Source organism: Callithrix jacchus, chromosome 3, assembly GCF_049354715.1.
Source record: "Callithrix jacchus isolate 240 chromosome 3, calJac240_pri, whole genome shotgun sequence".
Lineage (NCBI taxonomy): Eukaryota > Metazoa > Chordata > Mammalia > Primates > Cebidae > Callithrix > Callithrix jacchus.
The window spans coordinates 143,070,211-143,085,096 of NC_133504.1; the positions used below are offsets into that span (position 1 = coordinate 143,070,211).

Below are 14,886 nucleotides of genomic sequence, written 5' to 3' on the forward strand. Positions count from 1 at the left end.
TGTGGTTGTCAGTTCCAAAGGCCTGGCCACTGCAATGGCCATCCTCAGGCAGCAGACCTCATGCTGGGCCAGGCCTCCTGATAATGCAGCCCTAGATCTGCCCTTGGTACCACTCTGCTCCCCTCAATGACCCACCTGCCTCCACTCCAGGTAAAGATTCAATGGATTAGAACCAGAGGACCCAGAAGCCTTGGCCTCCCCTTCTCCACATTTATCCCCAACTCTTTCTCCACTCTTTTCTTTGCTTTTCTCCAGTAGGTTTTATTTAAAATTTTCAAACATGTAGCAGCTATGGAATTATACCAAGTCATTTGTGGACATTTGTATGTCCACAAATGTCTTACTGGGGAAGACAAATCACTGGGTACTAAAATTGTCTCCAAGTAGCTGCACCCCATAACTCCATGGCTGCCTACTCCCCTACCCCGCCCGCACACGCTTCTCTGTATTGACCCAGTGGTCCACAGAGCTGCACTTCTGACCCAAGGGTACTTATTGCAAAGTTCTGGCTCATTTCCCCTCTTGGTTTACCTGACCAGCTTGCCCAGCTTGACCTCAGCAACAGGTAAGCCCTGATCCACCCTGGTGGATGGTTCCCATACCCTATCCTGGTTCCCTTTTTTAAAATTCTAAAAGCTGATGCAATCATTTCTTGACATTTGAGGTAATTCAGTTATTTGAAGTCACTTCAAACACTGAATTAGCAAGTTGTAAATCATTGCTCCTAGGGGAACTACCAAGTTAGCTTCCTGTGGGCCTCTGGTGACAACATTTTTATCAGCCAGTCAATACATATGCTTGTTTTATATGTGTTGCTATGTAAACACACCTTATCTAATACATGTTGATTCACTAACATGAAACTCATAGCCAGTGGCACTGTGACGTGGGCCTGAAGGCAGTTCCTGTAATGCATGTATTTTCTCTCTGGAAGTTACATCACAGCCCTCTTGCACTTCACCCCAGACGGCACTTCAACACCATGCTTGGGGCCATTTGAAACAGCAAAATCACCCAGAAAAAGCTCAAGAATATAGAAAAAAGAGGCACTAGTAGATCGCAGAAAGGATGCTTACTTCCAGCATGAGAGCTGAAACAAGAAAGTCACCTTGTCTGACCTCTGCTGAGAATGTGTGTGTCCTTTGACTCCAATTTTTGCTGCTCTGAGTATGTCCACAAATGACTGAAAACGCTGTGAGTTCTGATCTGGGGGTTACAAAAAAATTTTAGCAAGTAGGTAAATTCATAACTATGAAATCCACAAATAATGAGGCCCGACTGTATGAATACCCAATTCTGAGTAACAAAAATTTCAAGGATTGGCTCTTTATTTGAAAGTCCGTTTTAAGCAGGAGCTGCTGGAACACTCTATAGCACAGGGTAAATGGAAACCCTATATGGTTGTTATTCCCACCACCGTTTTTTAACCAAGAAACTATTTTCATGGAAAAATACTCATGTTTTCAAAATGATTAAGTGTCTTCTTTTTTCCTGGACCAGTAAAACATAGCAGAAAATATTCGTTTAGGTACAAGGTAGAGATTTCGGCTTTTCAATGGAACAGTATTTTGGAGGAATGAGAAAATCGAGGTATGGTGGTCTTTATTGTACATCCGTATAGAGGATAAAGCAGCATCACTCATTTTGAAAATCAAAACAAGGTGTACCTGTGGTAGTTTTAAAAAATAAAACCAAACTGAAGGGCTCTATCCTGGAAATGCCTCCGCATTTTCCAGGCGACGTCAGCTGGGAAGGGGTGCAGGCCATCCACCCTATCCCCTCTAATTACCCTAAAAATTGGACAAATACAAAGCAGGAGTGTCTTTTTTCCCATCCTCCTGGTCTGAGCCTGTCCCTTACCTCCCATTCAGCTCTGTTGCCTCATCCACGGCACAAATGGCTTTGCCTCTGGTTTCTAGCTGCTTTGGGCAGGGCCGCAGTTTGTGGTGCAGAGAAGCCATTTGGAAGGCAGACTGCGTCTTTTACAACACACTTTCTCCCCAGGGCTTGGGGTGAAGCCAAGTTTTGGCAGGGCCTGGGACCTTTTGAAAAGAATGGGCCAAACAAAGCAAGGACAGAAAGACCCAGAGTGAGCTCTTCACACTGCAAGTCTGCCTGTTTGCTGGAGTCGGCCTGAACCTGCTCTGTTTCTTGGTTGTCAGGGCCTTGCAGCTATTATTCTGGCTTCTGCTGGGGATGGTTTCCAGTCCTGTTTCCAGCTCCTGGATTCCCCCAGGAATGGCTGGAGACAGGGAGGGGGAACCTTTAGCCAGCCCTCTATTTCAGTAGCCCCCTAATCAACCCAGACAAACATTGTAAACTTGTATATTTGCTGTGGCTGGTATCTCAAGAGGAGTCTTTTTGTTTGTTGGTTGTCTGTTTTTAATATTTATTTCAATAGCTTTGGGAGTTCGAGTGGTTTATGGTTACATAGATGAATTATATATGCTGAATTCCGAGATTTTAGTGTACCCATCACCCACGTAGTGTATGCTGTACCTAATGTGTAGTTTTTAATCTCATACCCCCCACACTTTCCCATTTGAGCCTCCATAGTTCATTATCTTGCTCTGTATGCCCTTGGGTGTCCATAGCTTAGCTCCAATTTTTAAGTGAGAACATACACTATCTGGTTTTCCATTCCTGAGTTACTTCACTGAGAATAATGGCCTCCTGCTCCATCCAAGTCATTATAAAAGACATGGTTTCATTTCTTTTCATGGCTGAGTAGTATTCCAGAGTAAACATGTACCGCAGTTTTTTAACCCACGCATTGGTCAATGGGCACTTAGATTGGTTCCATATCTTTACAATTGTGAATTGTGCTACTCTAAACATACATGTGCAGGTGTCTTTTTCACATAATGACTTCTTTTCCTTTGGGTAGATACCCAATCATGGGACTGCTGAAACAAATGGTAGATCTACTTGTAGTTACTTAAGGAATCTCCATACTGTTTTCCAGAGAGGTTGTGCTTTGCATTCCCACCAGCGTTTCCCTTTTGCCACATCCACACCAGCTTCTACTGCTTTTCTGACTTTTTAATAACGGCCGTACTTGCAGGAATCATGTGCTTTCTCATCATGGTTTTAATTTGTGTTTCTCTGATGATTAGTGATGCTGAACATTTTTTCATGTTTGCTGGCTATTTGTATATCTTCTTTTGAGAAACGTCTATTCATATCATTTGCCCACTTTTTGATGGGATTTTTTTCTTACTAATTTGTTTAAGTTCCTTGTAGATTCTGAATACTAATACTTTGTTGGATGCATAGTTTGTAAATATTTTCTCCTATACTGTGGGTTGTCTGTTTCTCCTGATATATTTTCAAGAAGAGTCTTAATCTGCCTCTACTCTTCCAATCAAATGTCTACTGCCAAACTCTGCCCAGTAGAAATTCTCCAGATGATTTGGTGTTCAGTGAATTTAAATTTCTTGAAAATTTGAAGAGGCACTAAAGAAAAATGCCTTCAAGGTGGAGTGTTGTAAACTGATATCCATGATTTACTCCTTGGGTTCTTTCCTAAATGCATTTTTTCTCAGAGACTTGTGAAGTCAGAATGATATAAATTCAGGGTCCACTTAACCCAGAGCCGAGCATTCATCCCACTGAAATTTCCAGGAGACGCATGCAGAAGGACAACTGGCTAATGAGGAGGCTTTCTGCTCCACCCCAAGCACTTCTAGACCTTCTTTGAGGAGTAGAAAGGCCAACAGAGGCTTAGCAGGTGCTGATTCAATGCACTGTTTAGTTAAATCTGAACAGATAGCACGTCCATCCTCAGAGATATGCTGACTCAAGACTGGCCTACCTCTAAGTACATGTAAAGGAGAAAAATTACTCTTTCCTGTGCATTTATTTAATGATTATTTTTCTAATTTGAATTTTCTTTGCTTTCATTTGACAGGATTCAGCTTGGGATTATCTCACTTTATTGAAGTTAGGGGGCATTAATTCCGAGTAGAAAATCTTGTTTTGCTGATCTGTAGTTGAGTTTCTTTCAACATAAGAGCGCACCATTAGTAGGAATTCTCATGGAAATAATGTGAGAGTCAACTCAAGTTATTTGGAAGAGAATTAAACTTTCAAGATTGCTCAACCCTGTTAGAATCAGTTTACCTACACTTGACTGGGCTTTTCTTATAAATGTTAATGAGTAGTTTACATTGGGAAGAATGATAAACACATACTGAGGACCACCCTGTATCTTCAGAGGCCATGAAAAGAGATTAAGTGGTTAGGGAACCTCCAAGGTCATCAAAAACTCTAAACTCTGTCCCTATTACATAATCTAGGGAAGACTCCTTAAGGCAGCCATGCTTTCCTTCTCCCTGAAGCTACTATTATCCTGTGAGACAAAGCCTGGGTACAAAGCCTGGGTACAAAGCCTGAAATGTCCTCTGAAAACCCAGTAAGTGTACCTAGGGTTTTCAGGAAGCTGCAGAGGACAAGAGGGCCTCCCACAGAAGCGTGCGGTGCTCCCACACCTGGCTCCTGCCCAACCAAACCCACCTGGGATCTTTGGCCAATCTTTATAATAATGCTTTTCATTGAAGACATATGACGAGTAAAGATTCAGTCTTTTCAGGCTACTTGCTGTGCTTCTAGCTTCAATTTCCATTTCAGACTCTTGGCACAGATGGGTGCATGGTATGGTTTTTATTAGATTTCAAAAGTAAACTTAAACTCAAGTCTTTGGTTTTTTTTATTATGAAGCTCTTTTTTGAAACCCCCAAGAAACACTGGAGCTTCCCTTGGATCGTAAAAGAGCTGAAGAAGAGCTTATTTCCCTTTTTTTCCTTTGGTTTGTCTATTTATGGCAAAAAGAACGACATAAAGAAATACCTTTTGAATGAGAAGAGATAAGACTTTCTGTATTGGCTAGCTCCCAATTTTGTCAGCGTTCGTAAGGCTTCTGATGCCCTGCTAAGCTGGTCTCCACCAAAGCCGGGTGATCCTTCAGAATGCTGTTATGCCTAACACTAGCACAGTCCTTGGCTCAAGCCATGCTCAACAAAGACTTGCTAAATGAGGAAATGGGGAAATGAACATTAGTTTGCAGGTAACTAATCTCGATTCCTTTTCTTTTTAAAGAGCTTCATTGAGTTATAATTCACATACCATAAAATTCACCCTTTGAAGTATATACAATTCATTGTTTTTTAGTATATTTATTATACAAGGGTTATGCAACCATCACCACCATCAAGTTTCAGAACATTTTCATGACCCCAAAAAGAAACCCTGGACCCATTGCAATCTTTTTCTTTTTCTTTTTTTCTTTTTTTTTTTTGAGATGAAGTTTCGCTCTTATTACCCAGACTGGAGTGCAATGACGTGATCTCGACTCCCTGCAACCTCCGCCTCTGGGTTTAAGCAATTCTCCTGCCTCAGCCTCCCGAGTAGCTGGGATTACAGCTGTGCACCACCATGCCCAGCTAATTTTTTGTATTTTTAGTAGAGATGGGGTTTCACCATGTTGACCAGGATGGTCTCGATCTCTTGACCTCGTGATCCACCCGCCTCGGCCTCCCAAAGTGCTGGGATTACAGGCGTGAGCCACCGCTCCCGGCCTGCAATCTTTTTCTATTCCTACCCCACCTCTGTTCAGTCCTTGAAAACTAACATATTTTCTATCTCCATAGATGTTCCTGTTTTGGACATTTCTTTTAAATGGAATCATGTAGCATTTGGCCTTTTGTGTCAGACTTCTTTTACTTAGCATAATGTTCTCAAGGTCCATCCATGCTGCAACATGTATCAATATTCATTCCTTTTTACTGGTGAATAACATTTTATTACATGGATATACAATGTTTTATTTATTCATTTACTAGTTGGCAGAAATTTGGGCTGTTCCCATGTTTTGGCTATTGTGAAGAACGTTGTTATGAAGGTTTGTGCACACATTTTGTATAGGCACATATTTTGTTTTCTTGGATACACATGCACACACGGAATTGCTGGGTCATATGGTAACTCTTTAATATTTTGAGACAGGGCCTTGCTCTGTCACCTAGGCTGGAGTGCAGTGATGCAGTCATGGCTTACTACAGCCTCAACCTCTCATGCTCCAGCAATCCTCCAGCCTCAGCCTCCCAAGTTGCTGGGACCACAAGTGCATGCCATCACACCCAGCTATTTTTATTTTTTATTTTGTAGATACAGAGTGTCACTATATTCCCCAGATTGGTGTCAAACTCCTGGGCCCGAGCAATCCTTCTGCTTTGGCCTCCCAAAGTGCTGAGATTATAGGCATGAGCCACCATGCCTGGCCTTGTTTTGGTTTTATGCTGTATTTCCCAAACTACTAATGATGTTGAACATCTTTTCATGTGCTTATTGACCCTTTGTACACTTTCCTTGGATAAATATCTATTCAAACCCTTTGCTTATTTTTTAATTGGCTTGTGTTTTTATTATTGAGTTACAAGAATTGTGTATACATTGTTGACATAAGTCCCTCATCTGATATTGATTTGCAAATATGTTCTCACATTCCATGGGTTGTCATTTTAATTTATTGATGGTGTCCTTTGAAGCTCAAAAAAAATTAGTTGTGATGAAAAACAATTTTTTTTTGTTTTGTTTGTGCTTTTGGTGTCATAGCTGAGAAACCATTGTCTAATCCAAGGTCATGAAGATAGACTCTTATTTTTTTCCCCAAGAGTTTTACAACCTTTTGTCTTACAGTTAGGCCAATGATCACTTTCAAGTTAATGTGTATGTACAATGTACCTACAAGTTTTAAGACTATCTACCTTAAAAATGTATAAATCTCTTAAAAACAATTGAATCTATTCTTTACTCTGCAAAAGAGGACTATCGTTGCAATGTTGAGCATTTCCTTAATTGAAATCATTTTCTAATGAATTCTTTTAAAACTATGAGGATGTTTAGATGTAAAAAAAAAGTGTCTGTGATCTTAAAAACAATATATTGTAGTGAAAAATCCAGAAAATGTTTGGATATTTTATTTAATAAATCATTGAATAAATTTTTGTGTGCCTACTGTGCACATGCAGTGCTCCAGGAGGTAGATGGTCTGCAGAGCCAAATGCTGCAGAAAGGTCAAGGGTTTGGCGGTTGTAGATCCTGAGAGCCCTGGGAGGGCATCATTTCAGCATGGTGGGAGGGTGGGCAGTGAGGGCTATGAAGTTTCACCTAAGAGATGATTATTTTGTGAAAAGGAGACGTATTAGTCCATTTTCATACTGCTGATAAAGACATACCTGAGACTGGGTAATTAATAAAGAAAAAGAGGTTTAATGGACTCATAGTCCCACATGGCTGGGGAAGACTCACAATCATACCAGATGGTGAAAGACACATCTTACACAGTGGCAGGCAAGAGAGAAAATAAGAACCAAGCAAAACGGGCTTCCCCTTATAAAACCATCAGATCTCATGAGACTTTTTTACTACCACAAGAACAGTATGGTGGAAATTGCCCCCATGATCCAATTATCTCCCACTGGGTCCCTCCCACAACATGTGGGAATTATGGGAGCTACAATTCAAGGTGAGATTTGGTTGGGGACACAGCCAAATCATATCAGAGAGAAATAGGCTAATGATTGGAAAGGTACGAAAGAGTCATGTAAAGAGTTACTCTAAACAAAGAAAACCTATGCATGTAGGTGGTGAGAAGAGGAAGCAAGTAAGGAGGACAGCCAGAAAGAACTCAAGAAAAGGCATTGTTGATGGCCCCACTTTCAGAGGCAAGCAAAAGGATGGAGTTAAGAGCTCAGGTTCCACAAAGAACCCCACGTCACAAAAACCTATATTCCTTTGAGGAATAGCTACCTATATACAGATCTTTCAATGCAAGTTTGTATTTTAAGCTAAAAAATGTTCAAAACCTAGAACTTGAGCTCAGGTGCAGACAGACCTGGGCTTAAATTCTAGCTTTGCTACTTGTTTGCTGTGCAGCCTTGAGCAAGCTATTTAATTGCTCTAGGCTTCAATTTCCTCTTCTATAAAATAGCAGCAATGATAGACCTACCTCATCAGGTTGTTAGTATGAGGATTATATGAGGACTACATATAAATCTCTTGATAGTTATAAATTCTCAGCAGTTTTAACAAAAATAAAACATAGCCATATAACTTCAGATTGAGAATTTGATTGGCTAAAATTACATTTCATGCCATCATAACCCTCTTTGTACCAATGAGTCACAATACTCTTGACAAAAATCTGGGAAGAACTTATGGTCTGTATGAGAACTGTTCTTGAGTCTGGGCGTGGTGGCTCACATCTGTAATCCTAACACTTTGGGAGGCCAAGACAGGTGGATCGCCTGAGCTCAGACGTTCGAGACCAGCCTGGGCAACATGGTGAAATCTCATCTCTACCAAAAAATACAAAAAATTAGCCAGGCCTGGTGGCACACACCTGTGGTCACAGCTACTTGGGAAGCTGAGGTGGGAGGACCACTTGAGCCTGGGAGGAGGAGGTTGCAGTGAGTTGAGATCATGCCACTGCACTCCAGCCTGGGTGATAGAGTGAGACTCCATCTTGAAAAAAAAAAAAAAAAAAGAATTACTCTCAACTCATTTTCATTTAAGGAGTCAAATGTGCTCATCCTCATGTATAACCAAGAAGATGTTAGCCCACATATAGTCCAGCAAAACAATGTATGCAAGAGATCATTCTAGGATTATGAATCCTGAGTGATCAGCCCACCCTTTTAAAATCTCTTCCAGCACCAAGCTAGGTTAAGTCATTAAAGCTCTTTATGACTCATTATCATCTACAACATTTTCCCTAATCTCTGGCTGATGTAAAGGACAAACTGTTTCCACCTTTCTTGTGCAACTGTATTCACTCATTAAAACTCTCCTCCAAAAGAGTAATATTTTACTTCTAAGAGAAAGAAAATCGTAAAAGAAAATGCTATTGACTTCCAGTTACATAGATCGGATTTCCAAGTCCTGTGGCAGACAGTGTCGTACCATCTCTCCGGTAGCACATGGGTCAGCCTCCCTCTCTTATTCTCTTCTCTCCAGCAGTGAGTGTTTTCCCAATAAACACAAGCAACTGCACTGTGTTAAGGCTATCTTGTGTTTTTTAGAAGTATTTTTCATTTACTCTTTTAAACCTTTTCACTCTCATGAACTTCCTCCTTTGTTGTATTTACTGTATCCTGTTGTAATAAGAGGATTTGGGATGTTTTTTATACCAATTTGGAAAAACTTCCTTCCTGGCATCCAGATTCTCTCTTCAGATGTCAAAACTGGAGATAATGGTTCATTGCTAGCCCTGGGGTAAGAGAGTGAGGGAGGGAACAAGGGGAGCTGTGGTCTCGGCATGTCAATCAGGTCGACACACTTCATGTGTGCTGAGTGGCCCAGTGTGTGTCAACAGAGGTTTACTGTTCACTCCTGCGACACCGGGGCATTAAAATGCAAGGCTAGTGGTTTGAAAATTGTCAGTTTTTCTAGTCCACGCACTTTGAAAAGTCAATAGGTTTTCTAAAGAACTTAATCACTCAGAACAAAAGTTGGATTTATTGCAAATGCCAAATTTCTTAATCAAAATCCACTCTTCCTGGCATATGATATACCTACATCTTTCCAAAGCAGATTCAACACTTTCCTTCTTAGGAAACACTAAATATACGATAGATCATGTCTTTAAAAATATCTAGATCATGTCTCTTATCTAGAAATAACAGAAGCATATAACTTAGTGTAACTTGACTATAAAAAAGGTTAAGAAAATTGATGATTAACCTTCAGAGTCCTTTTTAAATAAAACCTTCATTCCAAAGGGGCCTCTGTACCAATATATGAGAATGTTTTGTGCTTAAAAAGACCTATTGGTAGGTGGTGGGGTGGGTAGTGGGGGAGACCTCCAGGATTGCCTATTACAACTTCTTCATTTATTAATGAGACAACTAATCCAGTAGGGGTGAAATCAAAGGCCCAAAGCAATTTACCACTGGCTGGCACCACATTTAGAATCCAACTCTCAAATCAGTGCCCAGTTCATGTTGCTGCCTCTGTCATCTGAGGCGGGCTCTGGGAAGCCAAAACGTAATGAGAAACCATAATGTAAACATTTCAAAAGTAGAAACTAGATTTTGACCCCTAGCCACTGCCCAGTCTCCTCCTACCTTGACTTTCTGTCTGATTCTAAATCTAGCAAACCAGGCAACTGCCTAGACGTATATGAGTGTGACAGAGTGGACTGTAAATCTTTAGATACAGTTTACTGCGAGGCACTGTCTACATTAGGTAGACATTCATCCATCCATTGTTTCCTCCATCCATTGTTTCATTAAATAAATACTGACTGAGCATCCATTATACACAAGGCAGTAAGTAGGTTTTGAATCCTGCAAATTACAGAGAAAAACAAAAGTCTCCCTATCCTGGAGATGCTCACCATCTAGTACTGAAGATGCACAGGCAAATAGAAACCCACAGTGAGCATGATACCGTAAAGGGATGTAAAGGGATGTCAGGAGAGGGCATGCCAGGCAGAGGGTGCTGCACAAAGAATATAATTTGTCTGATTTGGAGAAATACAATTCCCTCACGGCAGTGAGGGCAGGTTTTCTGAAACTTGCATATGTACACCAGTCACCTGGGGATCTTGGTGAAATGTGGATGCTGCAGGTCAGGAGTGAGCTCTGAAATTCTGCTTCACTAACAAGCTCCCAGGTGGTATCACCGTGCCCTGTGTACCACACTGAGTAAAGAGCTCCCTGGGAGGTGAAGGTGGAGACATCAGGAAAAGCCAGTTAATAAAGTGTTTTGAAGGCCATGCTATGAAATTGGGATTCTCTTTGAAAGTAACAGGAGTAACAAATATAATTGAATTTCTTTAGACTGATGTTGGCTTTCTAAGTTTATCCGAAGCTCAGAAGTCATTTTTGCAGGAGAGCTTTCTCAGCCTTCCCTGAGTGGCGAACATGTGCATACCTTGATTTAGAGCATGCTGCACTGTAAGTTAACAATGAGTCACCCACTCATCAAATCCACTGGACTCGAAGCACTGGGAGAAAAGTTACGTCTTTTCTTTCCTTCATACATTTAATCTAATTTTTCTTCCCTTATTATTTTTATGTGTATATATTTATGGGGTACAAGTGCAATTCTGCTGCATTGGTGTATTGCATTATGATGAAATCTGGGACTTCAGTGGACCCATCAGTGGAGCAATGCACGTCGTACCCACTAAGCAACCGCCTGTCATCCACACTCTGCTGTCATGTCTTTTACAGTTTGAATCTTCCACCCAAATGCACCAACACGTAACACTGTGTCTGACCCATAGTTTTTTCCATAAACTTTGGTCACATTATATGTTTGCTCTAGATTAGTCGTTCTCAAATGTTAGCCTGCATCAGAATCACCTGCAGGGCTTTCTAAAACACAGATGGCTGGATCCTACTCAGAGAGTTTGTAATTCACTACATCTGGTTGGGGCTTGAGCATTTGCATTTCTAATATGTTCACACGTTATAACGCAAAATTATATAATGCAAAATTATAACCTGTGAACATATTAGAAATGCAAACTCTGCAGGTATAGGGACCACATTTTGAGAATACATTGATTAAATAGATAGATGACAGATAGATAAAACACCCAGTAACTGCAAATAAATATTAATTATTTGTAGTAAAGGAACTTGCCTCACTTGCTAATGGCATAGACAGAATAAAACAGTTGTTTAACAAAGCCACAGTGTGTTTCTTTACAAACACACCGGGCAAATGTGAGTTTAACCTTTAATCTTTTAAATCTATAAGAGTATTGTAACTCCTGTTGCATTTTGTAATCACAGATTTTATTTGTTCTTAATTGGTGAGAATACCAGCTGACTTCCGATCTGTCATACCCACTTGGATGATTACAACTAAAAAGAGAGATAATAACAAGCACTGGCAAGGATATGGAGAAAACGGAACCTTCATGCATTGGTGGTGGGTGTGTAAAATGGTGCAACTATCAAAAAGTTAAATATAGAACTAACTTGTAACCTAGCAAAGTCACTCCTAGGTTTATGTCCAATAGAATTGAAAACACTGGTTCTTGTGAAAACGTTCACATGCATATCAGAAGCATTGTTCCTAATAGCCAAAAAGGTGGAAAGAACCTAAAGGCCCATCAAATGATAAATAGCTAAACAACATGTGCTGTATATCCTTACAACGAAACATCACTCAACTGTAAAAAGGAAGGCAGTACTTTTTTCTCCATAAACATGCACCATCATGGGTGAAACTCGAAAACATGATGCTGAGTGAAAGAAGTCCGACGCAAAGACCACAAATTGCATGACTCCATTTATATAAAATGTCCAGAATAAGCAAATTCACAAAACAGAAAGCAGATTAGTGATTGCCCCGGCTGGGGAAAGAAGGGAATGGGGGAATGGGGTATGACTGATAAAGGTATGGGATTTTTTGGGGGGATAATGAAAATGTTCTGAAATTAGATAGTATTTATATCTATTTTAGTGTAGTCTTGTGAATAAGAAGCACTGAAGTGTATATTTTAAAGCATGAATTTTACAGTACATAAATTATATCTCAATGTAAAAAAAATTAAGGCCCTCTAATCCTATTTGGTGGTGATAACATTTTCATTTTAGAGTTACACTGTCTAATAAGGTAGCCACTAGACACATGTGGCTCTTGAGCTCTTGAATGTGTCTCGTCCAAAGTGAGGTCCAATGCAGTGGCTCATGCCTGTAATCCCAGCACTTTGGAAGGCCAAGGCAGGAAGATGCTTTGAGCCCGGAAGTTGGAGACCACCCTAGGTAATGTAATGAGAACTTGTATCTATAAAAATTAAAAATACATATACATATGAAAAAAACAAAGGGAGCTGTGCTGTGCATATAAAACATATTCTGGAATTCAAAGGCTTAGTTTTTTTTTTGTTTTTTTAAAAAAAGGGACATAAATATGTGAATACATGTTTAATAGTGCAATGACAGTGTTTTATATGTTTAGTTAACTAAAATATAGCATTAAAATGAACTGATTTGTTGATCTTTACTTTTCAAAGTAAAGTAAAGTGATCTTTATTTTTCAAATGGAAAATTTAAAACTCAGTATATGGCTTGCATTGCCATCCTATTGGCCAGCACTGCCCTCAGGGCCCTTCCCTGTAGGTTGAGCGTCTTTGTAAAGAACATGAAAAGTGTGCACATCTGAGGGTTAGTGAGATGGGTGTTTTCCTTTACATAGAGGGCTCTGTACCCAGGGGCTTGATTAGCTCTGTTCTATTAGCAAGACTCAGCACATGTAAACAGGGCAATTCAATGGATGTTTCCAGTTTTTGTCCTTTGAGTAGAAAGCCACCTGCAAAAACAGAGCCTTGTTATCTCAAAGAGCAAGGTTCTGGGCCATTATTATTTTAGAAAGTACTTTTTGTGTCTCTGCCTAATGAACCACACAGCAAGTCATCTGAAAAAGGAATTTTTAAGGCATCATATTTTTCCTCTTTAGGATACTTTTTTTCCTCAAGGCTCCAGTCCTACATCATAACATTCTTAACCTTGACATTTATTTCTAGATTTCAGTGAAAACTGATCGTAAGAACTCTGCTGAAAGGAAAAACTGCTTTAAAATAAACCAAAGAAAAGGATTTATTTGGTAGGCAAAGTAGTTAAGGGAAATTTGTTTAAATGGTGTAAGAATGTCTATCAGTAAGAAAGTAGGCTGACTGCTTTTAAAAATCACAACATTTTTTGATTATAAAAACAATAGATGTTATTTTGAAAAATTTCAACAACACCAATGAGAAAAATAAATAAACTCCTAACCACATTACCAGAGAAAATAATTGTTAACATAAAGATATCTATCTTTCCTGGGGAAAAACAGAGGTCTTGATAAATCAAAATTTTTCTGTGTGGAGAAAACTGGCTCAATCTCTGTTGCTGACTATTGGTCAACAAATAATAGAGCATTTACTTATCATCCAATCAGAAATACTTCTATTGGCTTTCTAAATTTTGAGAAGACAAATTCAGCTTTTATAGGTTTAGTCATATAACATCTCTGTGTTACAATTTAGTGGCTGGACTGAATGTAGTCCTTTATCTTAACTTCAACAAAACAAGAGAGACATATATATTGCACACATAGATGATATGGGTGGGCATGTCTCTACACATTTTTCTTTCCTCTTCACCAACAAGGTTGTATAAAAATATTTACTGCTTTCCTATGGATTCATGCATGTGGTGTAGTATGTGTGTCATGAAGCAAAAGGAGGGATTATTCGCTGGAGTTTTTATGGCACCACATTCAAGTGTTTCCCCAGCTGTGTTTACAGCTTTGGGTTTCTAAGCCTCTTGAGAAGTAATCAGTTTTGATCATCTTAAATCACAAAGTAAGTTTTCTCTTCTGGAGATTATTCTAGTTGTTAACACAGGTTAGTCTGGCCTACTGGACCATCTTTTAGTTCTGTGACGTTCAAAAATGAGAGCTGTGGTTTTGCCCTGGGAAGGAGAAAAGGAGATTTGAAATATGACTCAGATTCTACCTTGCAAAAGGTGAGGTCTCAGATATACTTTGCTCTCTTTCAAAATTATTATTATTAGACTGGGTCTTATTTTTTGGTCATTTTATTGTATAAGTCTAGCCTTTTCAAAATAGTATAAGCCCTTTTAGAGCCAAGATTCTTACATAATGCTTTTGTATTACAGTTTATATGTTTCATAACTTTCTATAGTAACTGGCACAAGCAGGCCTATATGATGCTCTCAGTGACACTTGTTTCTTGGCTAATGAGAAATACAAATGAAATTTAGAAGCTTTGTCGATTGTAGCTTATGGGTGATTCGTAGTCAGGAAACTTTTATAAATGACTCTGCTTCATACTTCTTAGTTTTAACCTCAGTAACCACACGG

At 39.5% G+C, this 14,886-nt stretch overlaps 1 protein-coding gene across 1 annotated transcript in view; it reads left to right on the forward strand.

The window, feature by feature from the left end:
• Window positions 1-14,886, forward strand: part of LNX1 (ligand of numb-protein X 1) — a 195,866-nt gene that overhangs the window by 20,447 nt on the left and 160,533 nt on the right. The window lies entirely within an intron of this gene.